Here is a 15,267-nt window from a genome sequence, read left to right as displayed (position 1 = left end):
TTAACTACTTGTCTCTGGGTCACACAGCTGGTGCGTAGGAGAGCCAGTGACATGGGGGGAGGAGGTAGAGAAAAGAGGGCGAAGGAGTTGGAGAGACATGGATGGGAATAAAATGGACACCTTTGTCTGGCCCCTCCTCCCCTCAGGGATGCTTGGAGCCAGTGAGATGGCTCAGCAGGTCAGGATAGAAGTTCCTCAAACATTGAAAATAGAACTACCGGGCTGGTGAGATGGCTCAGTGGGTAAGAGCACCCGACTGCTCTTCCGAAGGTCCAGAGTTCAAAGCCCAGCAACCACATGGTGGCTCATAACCATCTGTAACGAGATCTGGCTCCCTCTTCTGGAGTGTCTGAAGACAGCTACAGTGTACTTACATATAATCAATAAATAAATCTAAAAAAAAAAAAAAATAGAACTACCATCTGGCCCAGCTGTGCCACCCCCTGGCTGCACGCCAGGACCCTAAGTCAGCACTTCACAGGGATACCTGCATATCTGTGTTTCCTTTTGCACTATCTCCGTTAGAGAACTGGACCAGCCCACATGTTCATCAACAGATGAATGATAAAGAAAATGTGTCACATATGCAGAGTGGAATTGTATGCAGCCATGAAGAGGAACACTGTTGTGACATTTGCATGAGATGCGTGGGAGTTATTGCATTTAAGCAAAATAAGCCAGACTCAGAAAGACGGACACCAGACACGGCGTGCTTCCTCTCTTTCATGGGACCTGGATTTTAAAATGTATAAATATGTCTATATGTAGGGTAAAGTAGGTCATAAAACAAGAAAGGGAACCATGAGACAGGAAGAAGAGATCCTAAGGGGAAGAGTGAGTAGTGAACACAGGACATAAGAAAACAGAAGGGGTAGGAGGGAACCAGCACGGGGAAATGGGGACACAGGAAGGGAGAAGAGGAAAGAGAAAGTAAGAAAATACATGCAGGAATGCTACAGGGGAACCCATGCTTTGTGCTGACTTTAAAAAGCTAATTTAGGGGCTGGAGAGAGAGTTCAGGAGTGAAGGGCATTTGCTTCTGCAGAGGATCCCATAGCCCAGGGCAGGCAGCTCACAACTTCAAGCTGCCTGTAACTACAGCTTCAGGAGATCCAGAACACTCTTCTAGCCTCCAAGGGTGCACACAGGCACGCATGCACGTGCACACGCATGCGCGCATGCGCGCATGCGCACATGCACACGATCTTTGCATTGGAGAGATGGCTTTTGCAGGGACCTGGGTTCAGTTCCCAGCTAGGGAGGGGACCTTGACACAAGGGATCATGGCCATATGTCAGAGCCTGGACAAAGCTTGCCTCCCCCTGACTTCCCCCGTGGGACATAGCTCTTCTGCCCAAGGGTCTGAGCCGCTATCGGCACTCAGGGCTCTGAGGAACTTCAGGCTCCACTTGTTCTTTTCTTCTTGATGTGATCTGAGTGCCCTGTGTTGCCAGCACAGCATCTTTCCATCAGGAGCCACACCCTCAGCTCCTAATCAGCCGGTCGACCCCAGTGTGAGTCCACACAGATACAGATGGCAAGGGAGAGGCCTGGGAAGGTGGGATGAGTCAGGCACTCAATAACTGACAGTTTCCGAGTCACACACAGCCAACGCTAGGGGGCAGCATCTTCCAGGAGTTAGTGTCCAGCCCACCATAGAGCCACTCCCCCGCCAACCCCCTAGAGTTTGTGTCCACTAGGACAGGGCATCTAGATTGGGTTACCTCAGACTGGTCCTTCACCCCTGAGGCTGGAGACGGGGATGTCTGCTAATGAATCTGTGCAGAGCCTGACAGGCAGTCATGTGAGCTTCCTGTCAGCTTTTACTTTACTTTAATTTAATTAATTAATTTATGTATTTATTTTAAGATTTATTTATGTATATGAGTGCACTGTTGCTATCTTCTGACACACCAGAAGAGGGCATCAGATCCTACTACAGATGGCTGTGAGCCACCATGTGGTTGTCGGGAATTGAACTTAGGACCTCTGGAAGCATCTCTCCAGCCCCCTACTTTTATTTTATTTTATTTTTTTTATTTTTGGTTTTTTTCGAGACAAGGTTTCTCTGTGTAGCTCTGGCTGTCCTGGAACTCACTCTGTAGACCAGGCTGGCCTCGAACTCAGAGAGCCACCTGCCTCTGCCTCCCAAGGCGTGCGCCACCATGCCCCGCTCTACTTTTCTTTTTTCTTCTTTTTTTTTTTTTTTTGGTTTTTCAAGACAGGGTTTCTCTGTATAGCCCTGGCTGTCCTGGAACTCACTTTGTAGACCAGGCTGGCCTCGAACTCAGAAATCCGCCTGCCTCTGCCTCCCGAGTGCTGGGATTAAAGGCGTGCGCCACCACCGCCCGGCTTTACTTTTATTTTTTAATTAAGGTTTTATTTCTTTTTATGTGTGTGAGTGTGTGTGTGTGTGTGTGTGTGTGTGTATGTGTGACTATGTGCACCATGTGTGTGCATGTGTGGAGGAGACCAGAAGAGGCCCTGGATCCCCTGGGATTCTGGGTCTCATGTGCCCAGGCTGTTCTCAAAATCAATGATATTAAAGTCCTGATCCTCTTGTCTCTCTCTCTCTCCGTGTTCCGTATATGTAGTAGTGCTGGATCGCAGAGATATGCATGGCGGACAACTCTCTCCTGATTGAACCAAATCACCCCCTGCTCAGAATGAGTCCTTCTCGCCCTAAGCCTGTCTGCTTCCAGGTCAGCATGGATTCCATGGGAGCCCTTGCTCATTCTCTTCCACATTCACACGCTGCTCCTGGCTCTAAGCCATGACGCTGGTTTAACCCCTGAGTGTCGGTGCTAATATCAAACCTGATCACACGACTCCTTCTAATTCTGAAACTGTTGAGGTTTGAATGAGATGTTTCCCACAGGCCGGGCATTTGAGCACTCGGTCCCCAGTTGGTGACCCTGGCGAGGTTTAAGTGCAACCTTGCTGAAGGAAATATGTCAATGGAGGTGGGCTTTGAGGTTTCAAAAGCCCCTCGATATCCCCAGTTCTCTCTCTCTCTCTCTTCTCTCTCTCTCCTTAGCGCTGCTACAATTCCTTGCTCTGACGGTGTAATGGTGGATTCTTTCTCTCTGGAACTGTAAACCCAGATAAATCCTTTCTTTTATAAAGATGTGTTGATCGGGCTGGAGAGATGGCTCAGTGGTTAAGAGCACCGACTGCCCTTCCGAAGGTCCTGAGTTCAAATCCCAGCAACCACATGGTGGCTCACAACCATCCGTAATGAGATCTGACGTCTTCTTCTGGTGTGTCTGAAGACAGCTACAGTGTACTTAGCTATAATAATAAATTAATCTTAAAAAAATATGTGTTGATCATGATATTTTATCTCAGCAATAGAAAAGTGACCAAGATGTGTGTCAGGAGGTGGTGTCATCTATAGTGGTGTCAGGTTAGAAACCTGTCTGATGGGCTCCTCTCTTTGTGGGTCACTAGGCCCTTGGCGATCTAGCCCCCGGGTCACCTCTCAAAAGATAACCTTCTGTACTTGCTAGTTTTGTGTCAACAACTTGACACAGCTGGAGTTATCACAGAGAAAGGAGCTTCAGTTGAGGAAATGCCTCCATGAGATCCAACTGTAAGGCATTTTCTCAATTAGTGATCAAGGGGGAAAGGCCCCTTGTGGGTGGGACCATCTCTGGCCTGGTAGTCTTGGGTTCTATAAGAGAGCAGGCTGAGCAAGCCAGGAGAAGCAAGCCAGTAAAGAACATCCCTCCATGGCCTCTGCATCAGCTCCTGCTCCGTGGCCTGCTTGAGTTCCAGTCCTGATTTCCTTGGTGATGAACAGCAGTATGGAAGTGTAAGCCATTTCCTCCCCAATTTGCTTCTTGGTCATGATGTTTGTGCAGGAATAGAAACCCTAAGACACCTTCTCTATCACCAAGGCTCCCAGATGCACCCAGGGCCTTTGTACCTGTGGCTCCTTCAGCAGAGATTCTCTGGCATGTCCCCTGGTTGACTGAGACCTCTGCCTCAATGGCCTTCCTCTGGGAGGCTCCCTGACCAGCTTCCAACTCCCCCTTTCCCACGCTGTCTTTTTACTTTGCTTCAGTAACCATTTGTCACTGTCACCCTGATATTAGTGGTATTTAGTCTGTTTTCTGTTTGTCTGACTAGTATTTGTCTCTAAAACTATTAAGCTCAAGTTTCTGGAGAGCGAGCAGAGTCCTTGACTCCCTGGTAGCGGGCACTGGAGATGGCAGAATGATTTGTGTGGCTCAGCTATGATGACGACAGTGGCCTCGGGGTCACTGTCAGTATGGCATCACAGGGTCTCTATGTCCATCAGCTCTTCCAGCACCCACCCTTCAATTCAGCACTGGTTCCCAGAGGTTTACAGCTAGCAAAGGCTTGGAAATACAGTGTCAGGGCTGAGATGGGATGCAGGTGACAGAGTTAGCCCGTTGTGCATGGAGCCTTGAGTTAGACCCCCAGCACACCTTCAGCTAGGCCTGGTGGCACATACCGTTAATCCCAGCATTACAAAAGCAAGGACATCAGGAGTTAAGGGTCAACATGGCCAAGATAGTCAACTGGACTCCATGGGACCCTATCAAAACAGTAAGGGGCTGACTGGGAGACCGCTCAGTATTATAGAGCACTTGCGACCCTTTCAGAGAGCCAGGGATCAGTTCCCAGCATGCACTTACAAGGAACCTGGAGCCCTCTTCTCATCTCCAGCACTGTGCGCATATATGATGTGCATCCACCCAGGTACTTGCAAATACACATAAATAAAAGTAGCTAAAAATATCTTTAGAAGAAGGAGGGAAAAGAAAGGAAGGAAGGGAGGGAGGGAAGAAGGGAGGGCAGAAAAGAGGGAAGGAGGAAGGGAGGGAGGGAAGAAAAGAGAAGGAGGAAGGGAGGGGGAGGGAGGGAGGGAGGAGGAAGGAACACAGATATTCCTGCATGCGCTGAGCACCTGCTGGGTATTCCAGCCCACCTTGTGACAGGTGTTCTCTGTGTTCTGTTGGGGTGACTAGAGGCCATGTGTTTGAGGTCACAGACTGTGGGATGGAGAACAAAGTCCCCTAACTGCTCTGGACTCTGTCCTTTTGCCCTCACCTCTCACATGCTTGGCCCTCCCCTGGGGCAGCTTTTGACACTGGCCCCCGTGGGTGTAGTTACACCATGGGAATTTAGCAAACACGAATATTGGCAAACCAGTCCCTCTGTCCCCACCCCCACCCCCCAATCCCCATCAAAGAGCCGATGTCAAACAGGCACACACCAGGCACAGGACAGGGGGAGGGGGGAGAGGGCTCTCTCTGGAGACCCAGGAAGTCCTGGGCCATAGCCTGAGCAGACCTGGACAGCACTAACCCTTTGGGTGGCCAAGACACCTTTCCCAGGCCTCTCTCGCTCTCCTGTTCTCCATGTGCCCCTGGCTGGCTGCCAGCTGGATGCAGGCCTTGGCAGCTGGCGAAACCCTTGAAGGTTGAAGGCCAAGGTGGGATGAGGACACACTCTGCCTCTGTTCCTGACCCGACCCTGGCCTCTGCCAGTCACCCCATGTCTGTTGTCACAGCCTGGCCAGGAGCTGAGCAGGTCCTGCTGGAGCGATTCCATTCCCTGGTCTCTCTCTGTGTTTTGTGTTTATTATTGTAATTTTGTATATTGTCGGTTTTTAAGATTTTAGTTTTAGGGGTGTGTGTGTGTGTGTACGTACGTGTGTACTCACATGTGCCTTGCCTGTAAGGGCCTCAGAACCTCTGGCGCTGTTCCAGAGGGCTGTGAGTTGCCAGGCGTGAGAGCTAGGAACCAAACTCAGGACCTCTGGAAAAGCAGCAAGGACTCTTGACTGCGGAGCGGAGCGATCTCCAGCAGCCCCAGCTAGCCTGGGACTTTTATGTAACAGAGGATGACCTTGAACTCCTAACCCTCCCACCTCCACCTCCCATGTGCTGGGTTGAGAGACTGAGTACCACAGCCAGTCTCTGTCTCTGCCTTTCTCCTCTTCCCGCCCCCATTCCCATTTGTGTTCCTCACCTCTGGTGCATCCCTCACAAAAGATGCTTGTTTTTCCTTGACAACCAAGGCAGGAGTTGCCTCCAGCTGTGCACTGCCCCTGCACCCTCTGTGTAGCAGCCCCAGGACAGAGGAGCCTGGCCTCAAAGTAAGTGGGGTCCCCAGCAGGAGGATTGAAGTGTGTTGGAGTTTGGTCTGTTGCTGTGTACTATAATGCTAACTACTGGCCCAGAGAATCCTCATGTGTACAAAGTGATGCTATGTGACCTTGCTCCTTAATTTAAAACTATTGGTTGAATAAAGATGCCAACAGCCAGGGGCTGGAGAGATGGCTCTGAGGTTAAGAGCACTGGCTCCTCTTCCAGAGGTCCTGAGTTCAATTCCCAGCAACCACGTGGTGGCTAATAGCCATCTATAATGAGGTCTAGTTCCCTCTTCTGGCCTGCAGGCATACGTGCAGACAGAAGGCTCTATACTAGATAGATATTTTTTTTAAAGATGCCAACAGCCTATAGGTAGGCAGCAGAGAGTTAGGTGGAGTTTTTCCTGGGCTTAGAGGTCTGAGGCAGGAGACTGTGGGAGATGGAAAGAGGAGAGGATGCCATACTATAGGTGTCTCATGTAAACATGACCAAATGAACTTAAGAGCTGCCTAGATGGAGCAGGCCAAGTTATAACTAGGAGTTATTGATAGGGAAGTAGACATAACAGCACAGAGGGTAGATACCTGCACAGCTCTAGTGTTTTAAAGGCTTATAATAAATATATAGGTTGTGTGTCTTTTATCTCGGGGGAACTGAAGGATGAGAGGTCGGGTAGAAACCCCCAGTTGAGATGAAATTATTTTCTACTACACAGGTTCAAGGTCATTTCTGACCTCCCAGGATACAAGCAAGCCGAACTCAAGAAATAGGAGGCTAGGCAAAGTAGTTCAGGCCTCTAACCTCAGCATTCAGGAGGCAGAGGTGGGTGAATCTCTATGAGCTGGAGGCTAGCCTGATCTAGGTAGCAAATTCCAGTCCAGCCAGGGATTCATGCAGTGAGACACTGTCTCAAAATAAGTAAAAATGTTGATTTCTTTTATTTTAGATTTATTTATTATTTATTTATTTCATGTATGTGAGTACACTGTAGCTGTCTTCAGACACACCAGAAGAGGACATCAGATCCCATTACAGATGGCTGTGAGTCACCATGTGGTTGCTGGGAATTGAACTCAGGACCTCTAGAAGAGCAGTCAGTGCTCTTAACCTCTGAGTCGTCTCTCCAGCCCACGTATTGATTTTTAAAACTAGGTTTTGAAGGATGGAACTGGGGAGAGGGCTCCCAGGGCTCCCTGTAAGTGCAAAGACTGTATTTATCCCAGTTCGACCCTAGGACCCATGTGAAAAGCCCAGTGTGAAGTCACACTTGCAATCCCAGGGCTGGGAAGGCAGAGACCAGTGGACTCCTGGGTTTCTCTGGCCAGCCCATCTGGTCTAATCCAGACTAAATCAATATGGATGGCTCCCAAGGAACCTTAGGTTGTCTTCTGGCTCTCACAGTGCACTTTGCACACACATATGAATGTATTCACACACATGTGCACATGAACACACACACACCTACGAGAGAGAGAAAGAGAGAGAGAGACACTTGGACTCTGCCAACATGTAACAAGAAGATTCTTTGAGAACAGAAGATCCTCTTTTTATAACTGGCTTAGCAGTTAAGAACACTGACTGCTCTTCCAAAGGTCCTGAGTTCAAATCCCAGCAACCATGTGGTAGCTCACAACCACCCATAATGAGATCTAACACCCTCTTCTGGTGCATCTCAAGACAGCTACAGTGTACTTATGTATATTAATAAATACAGCTTTGGGCCAAAGTGACCAAAGTGAGCGGGGTTGACCAGAGGGAGCAGAGGTCCTAAAAACTCAATTCCCAACAACCACATGAAGGCTCACAACCATGTGTACAGCTACAGTGTACTCACATACATAAAACAAAATAAATGAATCTTTTAAATAAATAAATAAGTACATGTATTAGTGTGTGTGTGTGTGTGTGTGTATGTGTGCATGAACGTGCGTGTGCGTGTGCATGTTCAGAAGACCAACCCTTGGGTCCTGGGGTCCTGGGATGAAGTTCAGATCACCATACATGGTGGCAGGTACTTAAACCAGCTGAGCCATTTCAGTGGCCCAATCTTTCTTCCTTCCAAGATGTATTTTATTTGGGTGCGGGTATCCATGGAGGACAGAACGGGGCTTGGGGTCCCTTGGCAACAGACTCACAAGGGATCGTAAGCTGTTTGATTAGGGTGCTGGGATCGGAACTCTGGTCCTCTGAGGGAACAGGTAAGCAAGCACTTTTCTTGTGAGAGAGAGGGGAGACCGTGGTCTTGCTATGTAGCCAGGGCTGGCCTGGAAGTCGCTATGTAGACCAGGCTGACCACCAACTGAGATATCCAAGCGCAGTGATTAAAGATGGGCACCACCAGGCCCTGGCAACTGCGAGCACTCTTAGCTGAGCCGTTGCTTCACCCCAAATGTTTTTTTTATATTTTTAATGCATTTTATTCTTTTGCCAGTTGTGTTGGCTCAGGACCATGATCCCAGCACTTGGGAGGTGGGAGCTGAAGGCTTTTAGATGTTCAAGCCAATCTGAGCTACGTGAGAGCCTGTCTCAGAAAAGAAACAAAGTGGTTAAAATAATACACGATATGCATGTATAAGATGCATATGTATAAGTAATTAATTACATATACAAAATAAGTGGTATATGTATAGAGTAGCCCACACTTTTAATTACAACAATTAGAACACAAAGGATCTGTGAGTTCAAAGCCAACCTGCTCTACATACTGAGCTTCAGGCCAGCCAGAGATGCCCAGTGAGACCCCATCTCGAAACAAACAAATTTAAAGAGAGAAAACAAAGCCTGGGAATATAGGTCAGTGTTAGAGAGCTTGCCTTGTATGCGAAGCCCTAAGTTTAACTCTCAGCATTGGGGGCAGAGTGGGGGTGAGGGGTGGGGGGAAGAACAGAAAAAAAAAAAAGACTCAAACTATACAAAAGCACATTGTGCCGTTTTTCCTGGGAAATTGGTCCCAGCATTCTGTTGCCGCTGGGGCTTCCTCCTTGGAGAGGGCAGGTCGGGCTTGCCAGAGTTGCCAAGGGTTTGGTCTGTGAGTTCTGGGAATCAGAACCAGACCTGGGAGTAGTGGGATGAGCCCAGAGGGTTCAAATCACATCCTCCAATCAGCAAAGTGGCAGCCTCGGCCTGCCAGTAGGTTCTGAAGCTGGACTGCCAAACAGGGCAAGGAGTGGGGCGAGGAGCCAGCAGGGAGACACCAGAGTCGCTGCTGAGTGTGAAGTCAGCATTTGATAATAGCAGCCAGGGCATGTGTGGGGCATGCTGCGCCAGCGTGGGGCATGCTGCGTCAGTGTGGGGTCCGCTGCGTCAGCGTGGGGCATGCTCTGTCAGCATGGGGCACGCTGCGTCAGCGTGGGGCAGTGTGACAGGGATGTATGCCACTGGCTTTACGCATATCCTTGGGAAGAATTATGACTTCAGGGTTCCCCAGTGGAATGGCACCCCTGTGCCCAGACCGCTTTGTAATGTGACTCTGTTGCGGGAATCATGGGGTGTGGGTTTCATCCTACCTTGACTTGGGTGACCACTAAGATGGTGCCACAAACGCGGTGTCCAGCTTATGAGGCCGGGCTTTTGCATTTGCTTTTTGAAACTCTATCAGCCTGAAAGCTCACCGGAGGCCAGCAGGAGAGCTGTCCAGTCACCAACCCACACTCCTGTTGTAAATCACTAAGCTTCGGGGAGTTTTGTTACACAGCAGCAGATGACTGATACACGCTGCTACCCCCTTGCCCTGCTGTTCAAGCTGGCGAGGCATCTCGTGCATCTTCTTTCACTCTTCTGACAGAAAATACTGAACAGAAAGAGAAAAGTTGAATACGGTGGTGCCTACCAGCCATTCAGCCCTGGTGAGGTGGATGGGGATCCAGGCTATTGAATGAGTGTGAGGCCAACCTAAGCTAGACCCTATCTCAAAAACCAAAAGTGTGTGTGTGTGTGTGTGTGTGTGTGTGGTGTGTGTGTGTGGTGTGTGTGTGGACTCAGTGGGTCAGGGTTTGGGCCACCACCAAGTCTTATGACATGAATTCATCAGGACCCACGTGGTGGAAGAAGAGAGCCAATTCTTACAAGTTGTCCCCTGACCCGCACATGTGTATTCCAGCTCTTCCTTGCACACAATAAATAGACAAAAATAAATAATATCGGAAAACCAACAAATAAATAAATAAATAAATAATGAAAATTGATGGTTGTGGTGATACATACCTTTAATCCCAGCACCCAGGAGACTGAGACAGGGTGGATGGGGGGGGGGGGGGACAGGGCAGGCAATCACTAAAAGACCCTACATCACAAAAGTCGAAATAACAGCTCAGCTCGGCAGTTAAGAGTGCTTGCTGGCCGGGCGTGGTGGCGCACGCCTTTAATCCCAGCACTCGGGAGGCAGAGGCAGGCGGATTTCTGAGTTCGAGGCCAGCCTGGTCTACAAAGTGAGTTCCAGGACAGCCAGGGCTACACAGAGAAACCCTGTCTCAAAAAAAAAAAAAAAAAAAAAAAAAAACCAAAAAAAAAAAGAGTGCTTGCTGATCCTCCAGGAGATATAAGGTCAGTTCCCAGGACTCCTGCCGGGAGACTTAAAATCCTTGGTAACAACACCTCCAGAGAAACAAACACCCTCTTTGGGATTGGGAACAAATGTGGTAACCCTTGTTGCACAGACAGACCTAAATCTTTGCAGACAAGGTGGCATACTCCTTTAATCCCAGCACTCCAGAGGCAGAGGCAGGTGGATCTCTGTGAGTTTGAGGCCAGCCTGGTCAACAGAATGAGTTCCAGGACAGCCAGGGCTACACAGAGAAACCCTTGTCTTGAAAAAACAAAATAATAATAATTTTAAAAATACTTAAAAACACCCACCGAAGTAAGTTAGGTGAAGTTAAAATATGTTAACAGTGCTTTCTCCTCAACTCACAAGTTCTCCTCCTAGGGGTGTAATATTTTTGTTCAAATCTTGGCCATGTTTTGAACAAAAGGACGTTGTCAAAGCTTCATCCAACACCAGGTAAGAGGGAACAGCAACAGAACACATGTGAGCTTGAGTCGAGGCACATTGTCTCATGCCTGGGATCCTAGCGCTGAGGGAACGGAGGCAGGAGGATTGCCATGTTTGAGGTCAGTCTGTCTCAAAAAGAAAAAATATGCTGATTATAGTCAAACACAGTTACACACCTGTAATACCGCAGGGCCAGCAGTTCAAGGTCATCCTTGGTGGCACAGTGAGTCTGAAGGCAGTCCTGGGGTGGGAGGAGTGGGTAGAAAATACGCGAACTGGTTATGCCTGGCCATATTCCCTCTGCCTCTGCCGCACACGGCTCCAAGGAAAACCATATCATGTTCTTCAAAGTGAACACAATTTAGTGGCTGGCCAGAGGTTGTGAAACTCCGGCCTGTAATCTTATCTTTGAAGTCAGCTTAATTCTATCCACAGAGGTGGAGTTGACAGAGACATTCACAGACAAGACCTCAAAAACCAAACGTTAGGGAGGCTTCCTTCTCTCCAATCTCTCTGCATCTTTAGTTTCTTTCTTCTTTCTTTTTCTTTTCCTTTAAATTTGCTTTTCTTCTTTCAACAATATCCATGTGCTCCTTTGTTAAAACAAAAACAAAAACCGCCGGGCATGGTGGCGCACGCCTTTAGTCCCAGCACTTGGGAGGCAGAGGCAGGTGAATTTCTGAGTTTGAGACCAGCCTGGCCTACAGAGTGAGTTCCAGGCTACACAGAGAAACCCTGTCTCGAAAAAAAAAATTGCAAAAGCTAAGAATTCAGCGGCCAAGCAAAAGGTGTCAGCAGGTAAGATCTCGGAGTACAATGACCTTACTCTGATCCCCGGGTCACACTTGGTGGAAGATGAGAAGCATCTGCAAGTTGTTCTGCGTCCTCAGGAGCTGCCCACTACAGGTCAGACTAGTGTGGAGGAGAGCTTGCCTCTCAACAAAAAAAGATGGACACTAGATTTCTTTTTTTTTTTTCTTTTTGGTTTTTCGAGACAGGGTTTCTCTGTGTAGCCCTGGCTGTCCTGGAGACACCAGATTTCTTAAAGGATCTTTCATTTATACCTCGAGTACGACTGAATTGCATTTTCCCAAGCAAGGCAAAGAGTGTGGTCTTCTGTTGGTCACTAAGATACATGACAGTGGTGATTGTAGGTGCTGTGGGGGTTTCTACATGCTTGGTCCAGGGAGTGGCACTATTAGAAGGTGTGGCCTTGTTGGAATGGGTGTGGCCTTGTTGGAGTAGGTGTGTCACTGTGGGAGTGGGCTTTAAGACCCTCACCATAGCTGCCTGGAAGTCAGTCTTCCACTAGCAGCCTTCAGATGAAGATGTAGAACTCTCAGCTCTGCCTGTGCCATGCCTGCCTGGATGCTGCCATGTTCCTGCCTTGATGATAATGGACTGAACCTCTGAACTTGTAAACCAGCCCCAATTAAATGTTGTCCTTATAAGAGTTGCCTTGGTCATGGTGCCTGTTCATAGCAGTGAAACCCTAACTAAGACAGGGCTTACTTAGGTCCCCCAGGTCCCTAAGAAGTTCCTTCAAAGGTTTCAGGTTAGTGGCTGATTCAGCAGGCAGAATTCTTTTTTTTTAAATTTATTTATTTATTATATCTAAGTACACTGTAGCTGTCTTCAGATGCACCAGAAGAGGACGTCAGATCTCATTACGGATGGTTGTGAGCCATGGTTGCTGGGATTTGAACTCAGGACCTTCGGAAGAGCTGTCGGTGCTTTTAACCACTGAGCCATCTCTCTAGCCCCCAGCAGGCAGAATTCTAAGGAGCCTGCTCATTACCCTAACCAGCTAGGAGCACCCAGAAGGAAGCGCTCATGTACCCCCTAACTCCATCTCCTGAATGGGACTGGACATGTCCCTGAGGCCCTGCCAGATTCCCCAGTCCCATCTCAGGTCACTGTACAGGATCTGCTTTGGTCTGTGTGACTCTCCCAGAGACTCTTTCCTGTTCTTTGGTCTAGTATGCCTTTCAGAAGTCCAGGGTTTCCTGCATCTGAGGGTCACCCTCACCCCCACACCCCTATCATACTCCTGGTCCTAGGAGTGGTTGGTCCCCATAACCCCTGGGTAGCTGCCAGGGATATTAAAGGGCCTGAGCGAGTGTCCAAATGCTTTGGTAGACCCTATATTTAAATACAACCACGACGTGTTGTAAATTACACAGTCACGCTGACTGTGATTATGCAGTTAACATTAGATGGATACTTAATAACTCCATTCTTACTATCGGAACATGGTGCAAGAATGGGATCCTGAGAGGTGAGTTTTGAGTGCTAGTGAGAACACTTGATTTCTTCAAACACACGGAGTTGTCCTTGAAAAGGTACTTTTGTGCCCCTCACAGATGTAGCAGATAGGAGCGCGTTTACTTCGATTATTTATTACAGCTGGCTATTAGGTGTTTATATGCCTCTATGGAAAAGCATTTTTTTGCTACGTGCGGACAAGCAGCACTTTACCTTACGCGTATGACTGCCCCGCCCACCATGTGATTGGACACTTGACTCACATGACTCAGAGTTTAGCTTCTCTGCTGCTCTAAAACTGGCTGTTGGATGAGCCTTTAGTCCTCTTGGTTTTTTAGGCTCCACTCTCCCAGGTTCACACCGCCAATCAGAGTGGTAATGGCCTATCAGATTCTATTGTGGAACGAAGAAGAATAACCCCTCCCCTGCTGTGTAACTCTCCTGCGGACCTGTCAGTGGCCTGGGGCATTGTGACCAGAGATTCAGTTGTGGTGTACCCTTTAAGACTCTTTCAAGCTAGCAAGATTTTGCTGAAAGGACCCAGATATAGCTGTCTCTTGTGAGACTATGTCAGGGCCTAGCAAACACAGAAGTGGATGCTCACAGTCAGCTATTGGATGGATCACAGGGCTCCCAATGGAGAAGCTAGAGAAAGTACCCAAGGAGTTAAAGGGATCTGCAACCCTATAGGGGGAACAACATGATGAACTAACCAGTACCCCGGAGCTCTTGTCTCTAGCTGCATATGTATCGAAAGATGGCCTAGTCGGCCATCACTGGAAAGAGAGGCCCATTGGACTTGCAAACTTTATATGCCCCAATACAGGGGAATGCCAGGGCCAAAAGAATGGGAATGGGTGGGTAGGGAAGTGGGGGGGGGCGTATGGGGGACTTTTGGGATAGCATTGGAAATGTAATTGAGGAAAATACGTAATAAAAAAATATTAAAAATTAAAAAAAAAAAGACTCTTCCAAGCCGGGTGTGGTGGCTCACGCCTTTAATCCCAGCACTCGGGAGGCAGAGGCAGGCGGATTTCTGAGTTCGAGGCCAGCCTGGTCTACAGAGTGAGTTCCAGGACAGCCAGGGCTACACAGAGAAACCCTGTCTCAGAAAAATAAATAAATAAATAAAAAAAGGACTCTTCCAAGGAAATCCCAGTATATGCTGGAGGGAAACCCCATCAAAGTACGCAGGAATCTGTGTCAACACCCAACACTGTGGGTACAGGGGAGGTGGGGGTGTGGCTTCCGGCTAGCTTGCCACCCGGCCAGAAAAAAAACCCACAGATCTGGGGCATGACTGTCCACCTCAGAGTCCCATTGTAGAGCTGAGCTTGTAGATGCCTATTGAGCTCCTAAGCCAGGCCTGACATTGGAAAGTTGTAGAATTTAAGCTCTTGGCCGTACTCAAAGGTCCATGAGCATGAGTGTCCTCCATGCAGAGCCTTGTGGGAGACCGAGGATGGGGCTAAAGGGGGTGGGGTTCCTGGGTTTTGCCCCAGGTGTGAAGAGCAAAGGATCGCCTACTTTTAAAAACAAAAACAGGACATTAGCTAACTATAAACACTCCAAAGAAAAAAGAATAATACTTAATGGTATATTATGACATTTCCCCAAAGCTGTTTATCTGAAATTCCGATTTAACCCCACCACCGCCACAGCTGTGCCTGCTCTACCACCACAGCCTGAGTCATCCAGCCGGTGACCTTCAGGCAAATGTTTTTTTTTGAAGGGAAACAGCATCACGGTTGGGGGAATCCCCAGCTGTCATCAAAACATGTGTTGGCATAGTAGAAACCCCCAAATAATGTCATGAGCTGGAAATAGAAAAGGTGACAAGCCTAAGTGCCTTAGGGCGGGGCGGGGTGAGCTTTAGGACTTGGAAGG

Source organism: Mus caroli, unplaced genomic scaffold (genome assembly GCF_978045245.1).
Source record: "Mus caroli unplaced genomic scaffold, Mus_caroli_1 scaffold_18, whole genome shotgun sequence".
In the NCBI taxonomy this organism is placed as follows: domain Eukaryota; kingdom Metazoa; phylum Chordata; class Mammalia; order Rodentia; family Muridae; genus Mus; species Mus caroli.
Note: the sequence above shows the minus strand (reverse complement) of the source record.